The sequence below is a fragment of the Doryrhamphus excisus genome, chromosome 16, assembly GCF_030265055.1.
Source record: "Doryrhamphus excisus isolate RoL2022-K1 chromosome 16, RoL_Dexc_1.0, whole genome shotgun sequence".
Classification (NCBI taxonomy): Eukaryota; Metazoa; Chordata; class Actinopteri; order Syngnathiformes; family Syngnathidae; genus Doryrhamphus; species Doryrhamphus excisus.
In genome coordinates, this window is record NC_080481.1 from 9,168,642 (window position 1) to 9,184,206 (window position 15,565).

Consider the following 15,565-nt stretch of genomic DNA (forward strand, 5'->3'; position numbering starts at 1 on the left):
CAGTCTGCAAAGACGGGGAGATGGCTTTGCAAAAAGTGGAGTTCATCTATCGGCTGCACAGATCTAAACAATCAGACTCCTGAATAAGAAAGAGAAGCAAGCAGGAGTAACAAATAAATAATGAGGTCACATTCGGTTCCTTCCTTCATGTTTTTTTTTGGGCAAGACAGGAAGCAATTAAAGAGGGAAAAGCTACACAAGAACAGCACAGTAATTGTGAGTTAGTCTGACACCGACAGTCTAGGTGACTCTAATTCTGGAAAACAGAATATACTTTTCTGTACTACGTTTCGAAGCTGTGATACGAAGGCTTGGAAACATTGAAGAACATTGCACAAAGAGCTTGGCAGGATCTGCAGAGGAGTCTTGACAGACGGGATGGAAAATGAGACCTTCAGATGCTATTGTCCAGCATTCCGTAACCGATTCCGATAGGGTAGCAGCTCTTCCCTCAAACTAAGGTCATGTTTTACTTTTACTGTGATGACACAGGATGCATGTTTTGGCGCGATGTGCAGCTGGACTTGTAGTTTACTTTACAGACTTTGCAAATGTCATATTTACAATAATGCAAAAAACCCTGATACCGATATGGTCCGATATTGGTGCGATTATTGTTACGCCAATATATAAAGTATCAGATATCCCAAATTTTGGTCTTATTTGGAGCCCTGATCTTTCCACCTGACATCATAAATGCTCTTGGGGTTGACTGAAGAAAAAATCTCATAGATACAGATACTATATTTCCACTTCCTGCACTTCCTATCAACGGTCTTGATACTTCAGTCTATAAATGCAACGTATACCGTAGCTTGAACTGAGACCACTTTGTACACTCAAAGTGCAAAATCTGCAACCACAGATAAAACCCTGAACACTGCAAGGTCCTGAGTGCCGAGACACATCATTGCTCAGACATGGAAGGGTTACACCAGATACCGAGCCCTTTAATTGCTGTGGCTGGGAGCCCTCTCTTGTCAGCAGTGGCGGTGGCAGATGTCCCAGTTTAATTGTCTCTCTGAACAGCGTTTGGCGGTGTGTTGTTTATTATAGCTTGCACCTCTCTAATCACTTATTCGGAGGCATCCATTGACGGTGCTGTGTCCGTGTCCTCGTGTGTACTGTCAATCTTTTCTATTCATACTTGCAATGTACCTCCTTATCGTCTGCCAAAGTTTCTGTTAATTACTTCAGGTAAAGTAGAGACAAGATGCGGTGCTCCCCGTGTTCACATGTGGCAGTCATAAAATGGGAATGCTTGGCGTGGCAATTGCTCTGCTCTCCGATTCTTCATTTCGCCAACAGCAAGCTGTGTCTGCAAATAAATATTCCATCACTGTTGAATAATCCGTGGCGAATACACAAATGAGCGAATAACAAGTACAATAGCAGAACAGAAGATGACATTTGCAAAGATCAACAGGGTTCTCATGTCACGCAATGTTCTTTATCACAAAAGCACCAGCTATTATTGGCCCCCCAGTCCTGGAGTCCTTAACTATGCCACCCTTGTGTCGCCTATAGTCTTGCGCAGTTGAATTCTCTAAATGGAAATCCAATCAGACATGAATGGAGCATCACACTGATGTCTTCATAAAACATTAGACAAAGGCCACGCTTGAATAGGGGTAAGAAGGTTACCACCGCAGTTGGGTGAGCATCAGAGGATGATGCCGACTGTCATCTTGGAAGCGAGATCTTATTTTTAGAAACGTATGCGCAGTGAATATTACAGGTTGACTTCTTTTCCCCACATCGCTTCAGCTATCAGGCAGTAGGCAGGCACGCTAAGATCAGATTTATCAGTATTCTTTATTGTCTGTTGTCCCCCCAGCCCAATCGGTTGAGGCAAACTGACACCCCAATCCAAGACTTTCTTCTGTCCAAGGGTTCTTTCTGTTAGCAAGGTATCGAAAGGGGGTGCTCACCTGGAAAGACAGAATACCCTCAAGAATGGATTTTGGTTTCTATATGCATGGATGACTTCCAGGTGCTGCCGAATCTGTCAAATGTTATTCATAGTCAAGTGGAGTAGTGGAGTGTGAAGGGACTCACACTGTGCTTCCCGTCCTCAAAGTCCCCTATTTAGCATTGTGGAATATGAACATGCTTATGCCCAGATGTTGTCAGGAGAGCATTTTTGGGGGGATGTAGGCTTCTTCCACATATTGGAAAACGGTTCCTAGTGAAGTTCCTGGTGGCATCATGTGGCTGCCTTCAGAATATGTTTAGACCCAACAAAAAATAGCCCTTCAAAGGACATGATTGCGTCCTTTGAAGCGGCCGAAATGTTGGTTGGCTGGGATTAGAGATAAGGTGAGAAGCACTGTCATCCAGGCGAAAGTCAGAGTAGAGCCACTGTTCCTCAGTATTGGTCTGAGCCTCTGGTTTAGAGGCCTCCGGGATGCCTCCCTGGGAATGTCATCGGGGGAACCTCTGACCGGTAAGATCCAGGACAGATACACCTGGGAATGTCTCAGGATCTGCTGAGAGGAGCTGGACGAAGCTACCGGGTAGAGGGAAGCCTGGGCTCCTTTATGAGGCTGCTGCCCCCGCAACCTGACCTCGGATAAGCGGAAGAAGATGGAGGCATGAAACTAAGGGGTCTACCACAACCCACCATGAATTTATCCCAAAATCTGTGTAAATTCCTTCCCAAGTGTTCAAAAAGGGCACATCATACATGAAGACCATCAGGTTGAAACAAGTGTCTCAGGAGGACAAAATGTCATCTGTCTCTGCAGAGAAAATGCATGACAAAATTCTTTTTTCTCTTCTGGTTGAGTGCATCTGCAAAGTAAAAAATCCTAATGCTGGGCGGTCACGATGGTCACAGGGCCATGATTACTGAATGTCAGCTCGCCATCGGAGTAATGGCTCTGACAGCAAATAACATTTGAGTCCCGGTTTCCAATGACTTGATACATTCAGTGCCATTCAGACAGAAGAAATCCATCACTCTCCCTCTGATTATTCAAATATACATTGCAGCCTGCGCATGGATAATCAAATGGATTTCTTCAGCGCTGCCCACAGCATGCTTTTCCCAAGCAAGCACTCCAGTGGCGTGTTATATATGACTCTGACATCGCATAATCAAGTTTCACAAGACTTTGTCTACTGTTGTGTGGATCGTTCTCGCTCCAGACAGCTAAGCCTGCTGCGTTAATTTAAAGTTTTGCATTATCATGGTGAGCATCGCTGTAATCCAATGCCGTTTCTTCTCTGATCCCCTGTGCCAGACTGAAAGTACACTTGCCAGATTGCTCTCTGTCTCTATGAGCATTGCAGTCATCTCCTTTTGGCTGCCATTTCAAATTCTCAAGATGACATTGGCCTGGCTTTTCAAACACATTACATGCCGGGCGGAGATGCTTCACCGAGACAGAAATATGTTTCATTTATTGAACTGCCGAGCAATTAAACACCCGTTTAGTTCAAACAAATGGCAGCGCTATGAATAGATGGGAGTGAGGGGAGGGTAAATTATTACTTGCAGGGTAGCAGTCCATCAAAAATCTATCCAGATGTCATCATATAAATTACACAAATACATAGTATGTACGATGAATAGCAAATTACAGAAGTTCAGGTAAAAGAACACAACACTCTGCTGATAATGAGAGATTACCAGCGGGCATGTGCCAAGCCATTATGTGATCTCTAATATGGCCACGAAAACAGATTAATCATGGTTTGCATCTGACTGCATTTCACCACCCAAACTGACTGACAAACATCTGCTAGAGTCGGAATGCCAGGAAGCAAATTAGGAGCTTTTCAGGATTATTTGCTTGGACTAGTTTCTAGTGTGGCCAACCCAAATCATCTGAATTATTAGGAATAATCCAGATCATGTTTTCAATGATGCAATAACGTTACACCAAATATTCTATGCTCAGTGTCCACTTCAGATGAAAAAGGTTTTAAAATGCAATTAATACAGAAAAGTCAGTTTAGTCAGAACCCTGGCTCATGAGTGTTGCATTTGTGGCACTGTGTCCACTGTGTCCAGTCAAACATTGTTGCGCTGTGTGGCAGTGTGCTGCCTGCTGGAAACAAAAATGAGGAATTTGACCTAATTATGGTGCCGGACTAATCCCAACATTGACTGAGAATGAGCAAGCATGATTGCATATTGATAACAAGAGGGTTTATATGCTCCATTATCATGCTGACTGGCCCTTTTGGATAGTTTTTCTTTGCAAAGGTTAAACAATCCATGCATGTGAAAAGTTCAACATTTTAATTGGTTCAAATCATGGATCTCCAAAGTGAGGCCTGGAGGCAAAAATTTAAAAATTATGAAGTAATTTTACAAGAATGAAGTCAAAATATTGTAATCTAATGAAAAAAAGCTAATTTTACCATATTGTTGTAATATGATGAGGAAGTTATTTTGTAAAAGTGAGAAACACATGAAAACAAAGTTAGCATTTTTAGAAAATTAATTAATGGACACAAAAATAAAATGCGGGTGGGGGGGTTATGTCCAGTTCGGCCCCCAACCTAAAGTAAGCTTTGAGTTTTGACCCATCCTGCCATTGAGTTTGACACTCTGTATTAAAAAAAAAAGCATAATCATTGCAAATGACATATTTACAATCCAATGGCAAAACTCGGACATAATTAGACTGTGGAATGTCATATCATTATTGGCATAAAAAAAAAAAAACATTGGCCAATACCGACATCCTTATAAGGCATGACATCACAAAAGATTTGCTGCAGTGAAAAAAAAGTCCTACTTGGTTATGTTCTGCTATGAAAAAGACCGAGTGTAGGGGGGGTGTTGGTGGGGTAAGGCGCTAAGCTAAGGCTCGTGGGGAATTACTGGGGAGATTGGGAAGGAAACGCTGGCAGCAATTTCCCTGTAGCTTTTATTAGCCCAGATGTGCAATTTGCTGCCGGCTGCTTGAATACTGGCTACATTTTCTTGCGCCTTTTATTCAGCGTGCCGCCACACTTGATTCTCTATTTGATCTGCTTGCTCAAAGGTCACATTGTTGCATTAAGTGTGTTGCTTGTGGGCACTACAGCAGGGTGAATTGTCATCCCTGGTGCATACGCCTTGTTTCTAGGCCACCCGGTTGCTTGTACACTACATGCCAAACCATATCTCCACAAATACACAGTGCTCCTGGGAGGCTCCGGCACAACAAAGCACCCCTGGTTGTATGTACACGCGCACCTAAGCACATATCTCTCTCACACATGCAGCCACATCGGCACTGTGCTGTTCAGCATGTAAATGATAACGAGGCAACCGACACTGAATATGATGAGTCGGATAACAGCCTATTGTAAATATCAATAAACTGGGAGTAAATACTTCTAATTGTTTGAGTTATGTAATGCAGATGGAGTAAATTAATGACTAAGTCATTTTAAATGATGCATCCTTGAGATGGGCTTTGCCTCATTCAAAGTAAATCCGATGCTGATTCGCAATGTGTAAATGGTGAGAGGGAAGGGCGTCTCCAATCTTTGATACCTGCCATTGACACGAAAGACAAGCAGCCATCCCATACCTGTTTACAATTCATCAGACAAGGAGATAAACACGGCCTCGCAGGAACAGCTGCAAACAAGCCCGACAATTCGCAGGAATTATGAGCGGGAGCAGTGCCAAGACGAGTGGGAGACGAAGGTGGGAGGAAGAGGAGCCGCAGCTTATAGCGTTCCCGCAATTCAATCAACAGCGGCTTTGTGTTCTGATCCCGAGTCGGAGGCGGTGTGAATACGTGCAGATGGAAAGATGGCGAACTGGCGAAGATGATACACATGACAGTTTCAGGTGGCGCTTTCAGGACATCAGAAAGCATCTCGAGTGCTAAACAGCTCCACTTCAACTTTAAGGACAAGGCTATGGTACCATTATTGTCATTGAAGTACAGTGGAACCTCGATTTTCATCAGTAATCCGTTCCAAAAGGTCTGACCAAAATACAGTGTTCCCTCGCGGTTTACCTTTTGATGACTTGCTGTTTTGCTGATTTTTTTGGGTGCAAATTCAAAACCCGGTCCTTTAAGAAGAATTGCATTTTGGGAAGTTGAGTGTCGTAGTGTAGTGTAGTGTTGTAGTCTTCTGCATCCTGATTGATTGACAATGGTCTACAGCCTTCATGTTGTCTCCTGTTGTGGTCGCTAACAGATTAGCTAACCATGTGAGCTGCTTGCTAACCGTCAACAAACAACAGAAGAAACCAAAAAAAGCTGTACACAATAAATGAATCTTTGGTTCAAGGAGAACAACGAGAAGGAAAATACCACAGGAGCAATATGTTTTAACAAGGATTCAAAAACACTACAACAGAACAGCACCAGGAAGAAGAAGCACGGTCAGAGGAATGAAATACTTGTGAGTAACTTAATAATTTCTTGTTGACTTAATAATTTGGTGAACTTGTTGGTGAACAAAAGGTGGACAGTTGGAGCTATATACTTGCTCATTTTAACTTTATTGTCAACTTCAGCTGCAGGTGCTATCATCTGCATCACAATAGCAATCGTTTGGGCTTAAAAAAACTGTACTTGAATATATAAAGCTGTTTAATATAAAAGACTTGTTATATTTCTCTCCACTACATAAATGTTGAGTTAATGAGGCCCTGGCACATGGTGGCAGGAGGGCCACATACTGAAAAATCAAAGGATGCGGGGGCCGCTTTCAAGTCTTAGTATAAACAACCTTTTTCTCCTTAATACCCTTACCTCGTTTTTCCATTTTTTTCTTATTCTCATAATATTTTGACTTTATTATTGCAGTATTCTAACCTAAAATTCCAAACATTGCAACTGTATAATTTGATGTGTCTGTTTATACTATTATGGCTTTTGTGCCAATTGGGTCTCTTTTTAGTGGAGCTGTGTGTGACATTGTCTCCCAACTGTCCCCCCAGAATTGGACCCATGGTAACAACATTCAGGTCAGAGTCTGGCATCCCCAAATAAGGTTTTGGGTCTTCTTGGATTCTCACATTAAATCAAGGAGGAATGATATAAAAACGGCACGTCTGTCGACTCACAAGATTGAAATATATACATGCTGTTGATTCAGTTTAGATTTACATTTTATTCTATTTTGAAGCAAAGATCACAGGAAACTGTTCCGCATTCTGTGCCTAGTGTAAAAAAAAAAAAAACACGAGGCAGTGTACCTCCAGCGACAGGACTAATGAAGCAGGTAATGAATGAACCTGGCTTTTACAAAATCAGCATGCACAGCCCAAGTATAATGGGCTGCAAACGCAAATGAGTCACTTATCAGCTACATTGTGTCTCGTTCACCGATGCTGTTTGTGTGAGGAACAGATGCTATTACATGTACAACACATTAGGAAAGATGACACATAGGAAAGGGTCGAAAGGGAATTTGTTTTTGTCAGCTAATGAGTCATTTGGAAAAGCCACGTTCAAATCAAACCAATGAAAATACATTGGAACCTTGGTTCGTGTCATTTATCCTTACTCTCACCAAAAGTACTCTAACTCAAACGGTAATATTGTCCAATTAATCTAAAACACCTTTTTAGAGTTTTACAATTATAGTTGTACATGTAGAAAATAATTTTAAATGCTTATAAATACATATGAATGACAGCGATAACACTACAGGACACCACCGTGTTTTGCAATGAGTCATTTCTTTAATTCAATCCTGTTTTTCACCTCAGGTGTCTGCTTTTCTTTGGATCACGGCTGAAAAATAAGCCAAATATGTAGCCAAAGAAAATTGCAAGTGCCAGCATTTTCATAAAGAAGGTGAACACTGCCAAATTCAAGAAATAACTCATAGCAAAACAAGAAGGTGGTTTCCGTGTTGACCTACACTGAAGTGAAAAATAACCTTAAATGTTTGTCTGAATTGTGAGGAGCATTCAATATTTGTGCTAGCAGAAAACGTGACATATCCTGAGTTCAGCTGATCTTGTTAGTGTGTTCTAAAGACCAAATCCAACTTTCTTTCTCTCTAGTTTGAGTCAAATATAGCCACATATTGTGCTAATCTGCATAATTGAGCCTCTGAGCAGCTGTCAGTGTGAAATTCCCAAATCAAAGTGCAAACCATTGGCAGGAGGTCTAGCTACAGGCCCCCACCCTGCTGTCTTCTGGCACCTCTGGCTCACTCATCCACTCCCCTACTTGGCCCAGTTTTGCCCCTGCCACACCGAGTACCTCAACACTGTGCCTAAAAATATGGTTTGTACTTGTGGACCTTGAGATAGGGCAAGCTGGAACCTGCTGAGGGTGATGTGCAAAACAGCACTTTAATAGCTGAGTCATTTTCTTGGACCTCTTTGTTCTGGGTCAGCCGAGTAGTGCGTAAGTTAAGTTACTGAATGAAAAACTGATGGAACATTCACAAGACAATACAAAAGGAACGTCTGTGCTTTTAACACAGGTTTGCAGTTTCAGGTCTTTTTTTTAACCCCATATTAAAGGCATAGTTGGATTTTTGGACATGAAGTTCTATGACATCCCCATCAACGCCGACTGACACCACACTTGGTCACCTAAGTCCAGTTCTGGTCGTATTTTGGTGATGAAGAACATAGTTCCAGGTAGTCGCTGGGGTTTCACAAGAAGGGCATCATAATGTCTACTCGAAGAAAATCAGACCTCACAAATCGCTCAGCGTTATAGTTCTCGCCTGCCGTATGACAAAGACACAAAGATTCAGTATAGAAATATAGGATTTTAACATAAATCCAAATTGGGCATCATATCCATAGCCTCGCTTTTTGGGTCTGGTTAGCACCCTTTTATGTCTCAGTACCCTTCCATAGGCGAGGGACGAGTTACACCAATCGCAGCGAAATAGAGACAGTCGATACATTTAGAGCAGGGGTGCTCATTAAGTCGATCGCGAGCTACCGGTCGATCGCGGAGGTGGTACTGGTCGATCGCTGGTCGATCACGGCGTGACATTAAAAAAATATCATCCCAGCATCAATGCCGTCACTTGATTGATATACAGGGCAGCCATTCAGATGACAACTGAATGTTGCCCTTCGGGCGACCAATCAAATCAAACAACGTCTCTAAGCGCAGCAGAACTTACGATGTCAGCCTATCATCCATCCCCGTTACTTGATTGACATACAGGACAACCAGTCAGATGACAACTGAATTTTGACCTTTAGGTCACCGCTCATGCGTAAACAACGATGCAAAGTGCTAAGCTAGTCGGCGAATTGCGAAATTTTAAGCCCTCGCTAAAGTTTATGGTCACTAAAATGAGTGAAGGAGCTGAAAACTGGACCAAGTAAAAAGGCAAAAAACACATCACTTCCATACGGATATGGAATATTATACGGATATTATGATACGGATATTATCCTTGACTGATAAACATTTGGAAGTGTGCTTGAGGCTGGCTATCAGCAGCTACTGTCCGGACTATGCATCCCTGGCTGGTTCAATTCAGTGCAAGTCATCAAAGTAAACTCAGGTAATTACAAAAAATGTTAATAGTTAATTATGTGTGTTTTGCAATATTGGCTCATTTGGTTATGTAAGGTACATCAACATACATTGTACGTACAAATAATCCTCAATACATTTGAAAATAAATAGATGTTTTGCATTTTTGTAGTGGGTAGATCATTTTGACTCGGTCATTTTAAAAGTAGCTCGCATGCTGAAAAAGTGTGAGCACCCCTGATTTAGAGTCTCCAAATATGGCAACATGTTATAAACAACCCAAGTAGCCAGAGATGCACAAACAGAGATTCAAAGCATATATCTCCTGACTGTTAGGCCAACATGTAAACCACACCTCCTCCCCGCTTAGGAAGCCGAAAATGATCCAGCATATCAGATTATCAAACAGCCGAGGTCATCTATTCAAGAGATGCAGGCAAGCGTAAAAAGTGAAATGTATGAAATTGAAGATTTTCAATGGTAAAAGGGCTCCAAAGGCACGTAACGCTGAGCAAGGGATCACCTTCAATTTCTTTCTGTATGCAAAGCAGCATCCATGTCTCAAAGCACTCTGGTGAAGACAAATACATTAATAAGCACTTTATCCCCAACTTGGCACATACAGCATTCTTTTTTAAGTCTGGGAGTTCACAAAGTTTAAATTTCGCTACTGCCAGCAAACTGAAAACCTTTTCCAACGAGTTCCGTTACAAATGGCCATTATTTGAATGTTAAATGAATTATAATAGAACTGGCTAGCATAGTCAATGGAGGAATGATACACAAACAAGTCAAAGTCCACACCTACCCACACCAAATGTTGATCCAGGAGGAGGCAGCAAAGTCTTAGCATTGAAGGATAAATGTCCTTGAATATTAAACCAGCAGGTATGTAATTGTGTCTATTGTTGCAACATTAAGACCACAGATGACTAACACGTGTGATTGGAGAGGAACAAAAGTGAGAATGCCCAAACTAGGTCACAACATTGCGTCATTACCTCAAAGCCATTTTGCTAAATTGTATGGAACTTAATAACATGACCAAGGGAAAAAAAAGAGTTGGGATAGTTTTGCATCATACACTGTGAGATCTCCTCCTTTCTGCTTTCGGTGCGCTACTTAGAAAATCACAGTCTTTTGGCTCTTGGGGCTTTTGCTGAGCTCAGTGCAATTCAGACGTAAGGACCAGGTATCCATCACATTTTACGCATCTAAAGCATCAGGCTGTTGGCTGATATTGAGCAAAAGACAATCCAATCAGTTGGATCAGACCCAATCCTCAGACCCTTTTCCCACAATCCTTACCAGGATGAAAGTTGCAGAGTTGCAGAAAGAAGCTATTTGAGAAGAATAACAACAAAATACAGTAGATGCTTGAGTCAACACATGTGGGGCAAATACAGGTAAGCACGGGTGTTTTAAAACAATATTTGTTGAGAGGGAAATAATTTCCCAGGAGGCTGTTCCTCACAAAGACCGCTAGTCAACATCCGCACAAAATTGATGAGTGCCTTCACGACACTGTGGTAGATGAGAGAATTCCCTCAACAACAGGCCAGAATAAGATACATTTAGAGCTGTTTTTCTGAAACAGACCCAAGAGACTAATAAAGCATTCCTGGAAAGAATTAATGTTTTTTTTAAATGTTTTTTTTTTTGTCTTCAGGAACTAAGAACAAGAGCAGTCGTGTGGAAACATTGTGGCCACTTCAGATGATGGAGGTTTGCCAACATTGTGTGCCAGCGACGGAAAGAGGCTGTTAGCTGCAGTTGGGTTGGTCAAAGCATGGGCGATGATCCTCATGAGTCATGGTGACCGAGCACTTGTTGGCTGGACAAAGGCAAATGGGAAGGGTGTTCCTTCACACTGATCCCAGGGAAGCATTTGAGAGAATAAACTGGACTCGGGGCTGCTGGCACACAACAAATCCATCATCTCCAAGCCCTACCCGCCCCACACCTTGACATGTAAAGAGGAACGGTAATGGGTCTAAGTCAGGGGTCGGCAACCTTTACTATCAAAAGAGCCATTTTACCCCCTTGCTCACTAAAGACAGACTGGAGCCGCAAAACATAATTTAAAAACAATATCTTATCGAGTGGTTAGCGTGCAGACCTCACAGCTAGAAGACCAGGGTTCAATTCCAACCTCGGCCATCTCTGTGTGGAATTTGCATGTTCTCCCCGTGCATGCATGGGTTTTCTCCGGGTACTCCGGTTTCCTCCCACATTCCAAAAACGTGCTAGGTTAATTGGCAACTCCAAATTGTCCATAGGTATGAATGTGAGTGTGAATGGTTGTTTGTCTATATGTGGATCATCTTGGATCATCTTGGTTAAACCTCAATACCTGACGCCTGAAGAAATGTGTAGCAACATTCTCACATCCACAGAGAATTGCGAGTCTCACATGATTTTGATTGACTGCCAGATTTGGAGGGAATTTTGGGGTATCAAAGTAGTTCACAGGAGAAAAAGCGGAGTTGATCAAGTATGCTTGCTAGTACATGGTCTCACAGAAAGTCAGATTTTTTTCAAACCTCATTACAAAGATGCATATTTTCCTCATTCGGGTGTTAAAAAAAACAGGAGCATTGTGAAGGGAGCCACAACAAAGAGGCTGAAGAGCCACATGCGACTTTGGAGCCGCGGATTGCTGACCCCTGGTCTAAGTGCTCTGTTCACTTTGACCATGCCGCGTAATTCAGCCATTCCCCAAGTGATTAATGATGGTAGCTTGTGTAACCATGAAGGAAAGGTAATGCTTCCGGAGCAAATGGTGATGACTCAGCAAACTGGAGGGTCTTTGGTGAAAACCACAGCAGTTGGAACGTTTATGAGTTTTCTTGCAATCTTACTTTAGTTTGTGTAGCTTATACCAGGCTTATTTTATCTTTTTTTTTGGACTGGCGTTTTAAATTCTCTCTGTATGGATACACATTTGTTAGGATGTCAAAACGGGACATGACGTTTGGTCACCCGGCTGTGTATGCGATATATTGTTGAAAAACAAGAAGCCTTATGACTATCAACTGTCTTGGTCTCATCAAGAGAAACCCATTCACTCATATATGCATGTGTGTGCTTTTACACAGTAGAAGGACTTAACATTCCAAACATGTCAGCTGTCTGTCTGGATAAACGGAAAGAGTCTGCACAAAAAGTTCCCTAAATGGCCCTCTGGCATGGCTGGGGAATAAAGGGAGCTAATCAAAGTTGGCCCCACAATCACTGCATCCCCAAAGTAATCAAAAAGTTGGAAGGGAAACATGACATGCATGTAGATGCATCCTCATGTGGCAGAGTCACTTTCAAGAGATCACTTCCTTTGGCCACTAAAAGCCACTTCAGAGTGATGCAGCTGTAATTGACTTTTTCCGTACATTTCTTTATACAATGGCATGAGCTTGCTATGCGGCAATTTGTTTACAGTAACACAATCTCAGAAAGATGGAGAAGAAACGTGGATGTGTGCCCCCAAAAGCTGTTCTTAAACCATAATCTAAACTTCCGCAGCTAGGAAGAAAAGACTAAGAGTTGAATGACTTTGCAAAGTCCCCACTAGCTTGACCTGTGTCTTTCTTTCTCCACAAGGTATCACTCTGCTTTAACTAAGCCAAGGCCAAACATAAACTATGCCTCTAGGCCTAATGACAGTGGAACAAATCATGGGATTTGTGTGTGTGGGGGGGGGGATGCTCCTGCTTCCCTTGCTAATGGCCACGCTCACACTCCTTCCCAAATGTATTTCCTGCAGCCAATTTTGTCACAGGCAAGGTTATCCTCAGAGGTGGCAGTGGCAGCAAACACACCCGTGCCCTGTGGAGACTGGAGCGTGATGGATAACCATTGGACTGAGTGGCTGTTCTTTTCTGTGGGACCGGGTCAGGTCCTAGGGGTTTTGTTGCACACAACTAGGCTGGAAAAGCAGATTTGTCACAAATCTAACCTAATCATCATGGCACTCAACCGTGAATCGCACCTTAGCTCTAAAGATGGATGTTTGTTAGGTGTGCTGACTTGAATATTTACAGAGTAGCACAAAGAGGTTTGCAGATTACAATGAGGGGAATCCAAACAGCTTCTACTCATCTGGAGAGACTCCAGGTTTGGGAGCTTTTCTGTGCGTTCAAACCAGAACAGCATTTGTGATGTCATAGACTACTGATGTTGGCTTTGTTGTAGTTCATCCCAAATGTGTTTGATGAGGTGGGGTGGAGGTCAGACCTCTTCTGCCCAAAATGTATCCGATCATTCCTTCATGGACTTGGAACAATCACAATGGGTAGTACAGAATTCAATTTTTTTGGTAACACATAAAAACAATTAACATTCAGGGAAAACTAGGGTTTGACCAACAAGTCTCGAGCATCGATGGTAACCGGGACTAACATTCCAATTCTCCCGGATTGTTGATATTTTTCTATTTTGATTACTTGTATCCGTCATCTGGAAGAAATAGCTGCGGACACCAACAAAGAAGAAGCTGTCAAGCACCAATGAAGAAGCAGCAGCAAGGTATGACTTAATGTCATTAATGTCATACACAAATTGTAACACAATGATATCATGCAAAGAAGGGTGCACGGCCACCATAATCAAACACGTTCAGATTTGTGGACTTTTATGACCCTAGCATCAGAATCGAGAATCGTTAGAAACAGAGATCGAAATGAGCCAAAACCAGAATCGTTCAAATTGTAATGATCCATGCCTCCAGCATACCAACAAATTATCTGTGCCCCCTAGCGTCATGGGTATGCTGGAGCCTATCCCAGCTGACTTTGAGCGAGAGGCGGGGTGCACCCTGGACCAATTGTAGCGCACATAGAGACAAACGACCATTCACACTCACATTTATACCGATAGACAAGTTAGTCTCCCATTAACATTATACAAAATATATTTTGAGAATGTGGAGGTATTGTGAGTGCTTGGTTCCATACACAGTCTCTTTCACTAGAATGTGTCAAATTGTCCTCACCCTGATTTTCTTGAAGAAGCACCTAGAACAGTAGGTGAAATGACTAATTGCTTGTACCTGTAACACGGGGCCCCTGACACAGCCTTGTTTGCACGGGAACATTGCCCTGTGATATCCCTTGCTAGTCACAGAAAATCGCTGCAGTAATGCCCACCAAACCGTAATTAATTAGACATTCATTGGATGACACCATCGAAACATGTGACCGCAAAATGGGGATGATGAACATAGAAATGTTTTTCATGCTAGGTTTTTGACTAAGGGACAAGGAAAAAACATGTTTTTGTCTTTTCAATAACATGTCACCTGGGTTTAATTAGTTATTTCAGGAAATACTGACAGTTTCAGAGAGATGCGGTAAATGATGGGGAACATGTTCCAATTTGATTCTCAAACCAGGTACATTGTCATGTATAATCAAGACTGGACGTGGTGTTTCTTTTTTCAAAAATATTACCTCAACAACACTAGCAGGAGCTCAGTCTGTGACGGCTTGGCTTGGTGTCGGTTGGTGTTGGTTGGTCTGATTATTGGTGAGGCATTTCATGAGCAATGTTAAGGTGCCATGAAACAAACAGTTTGCAGTACATGCAATACACATACACAAGTCAGACCTGTATCACAACTAGAACAGACAGAAGTAGTACTGAAGGGAAAGCTGGTTACTGGAAGTTTATTATCTTCCTATAGCGCAAACAAAAGCACGTCGGCTATGGTATCATGATGAATGTAAGAGTAGACTATCTGTGGCACCATCACAGATACAAGGTGCTTCAAAGCTGCTACAGATTAGATCCCCGGTTTTCCCAAGACACATTATATGATACCGTGGAACCTGCTTGAGGTGGTCCTGCATATTCCGCCAACCTGCCCCGTACCATCCATCCATCTTGTATGCCTCTTAACCCCGGGCTGGCTCTGACTAGCAGGCAAACACCAACTCTAACCCCTGTATCATAGCTCAGAACCATACACAATGCTCCCATTGCTACAGTATCATATGAAAACAATACAAATTTGCATGTACGCATGTTTGAAATGAACTAAACCATAACCATAACCTTGTAAAGTGTGCTATTTTTCTCTTCCAATAGTAAAATCAGACATTGCATTGGGAGTAAGCAAAGATGAAATGTGCAGGAAGCGAGAA

At 42.3% G+C, this 15,565-nt stretch overlaps 1 protein-coding gene across 3 annotated transcripts in view; it reads right to left on the reverse strand.

Moving 5' to 3' along the window:
• The window catches only part of LOC131104878 (interleukin-1 receptor accessory protein-like 1), a 134,055-nt gene that overhangs the window by 14,507 nt on the left and 103,983 nt on the right, over nt 1-15,565 (reverse strand). The gene's annotated exons all lie outside the window — the stretch shown is intronic.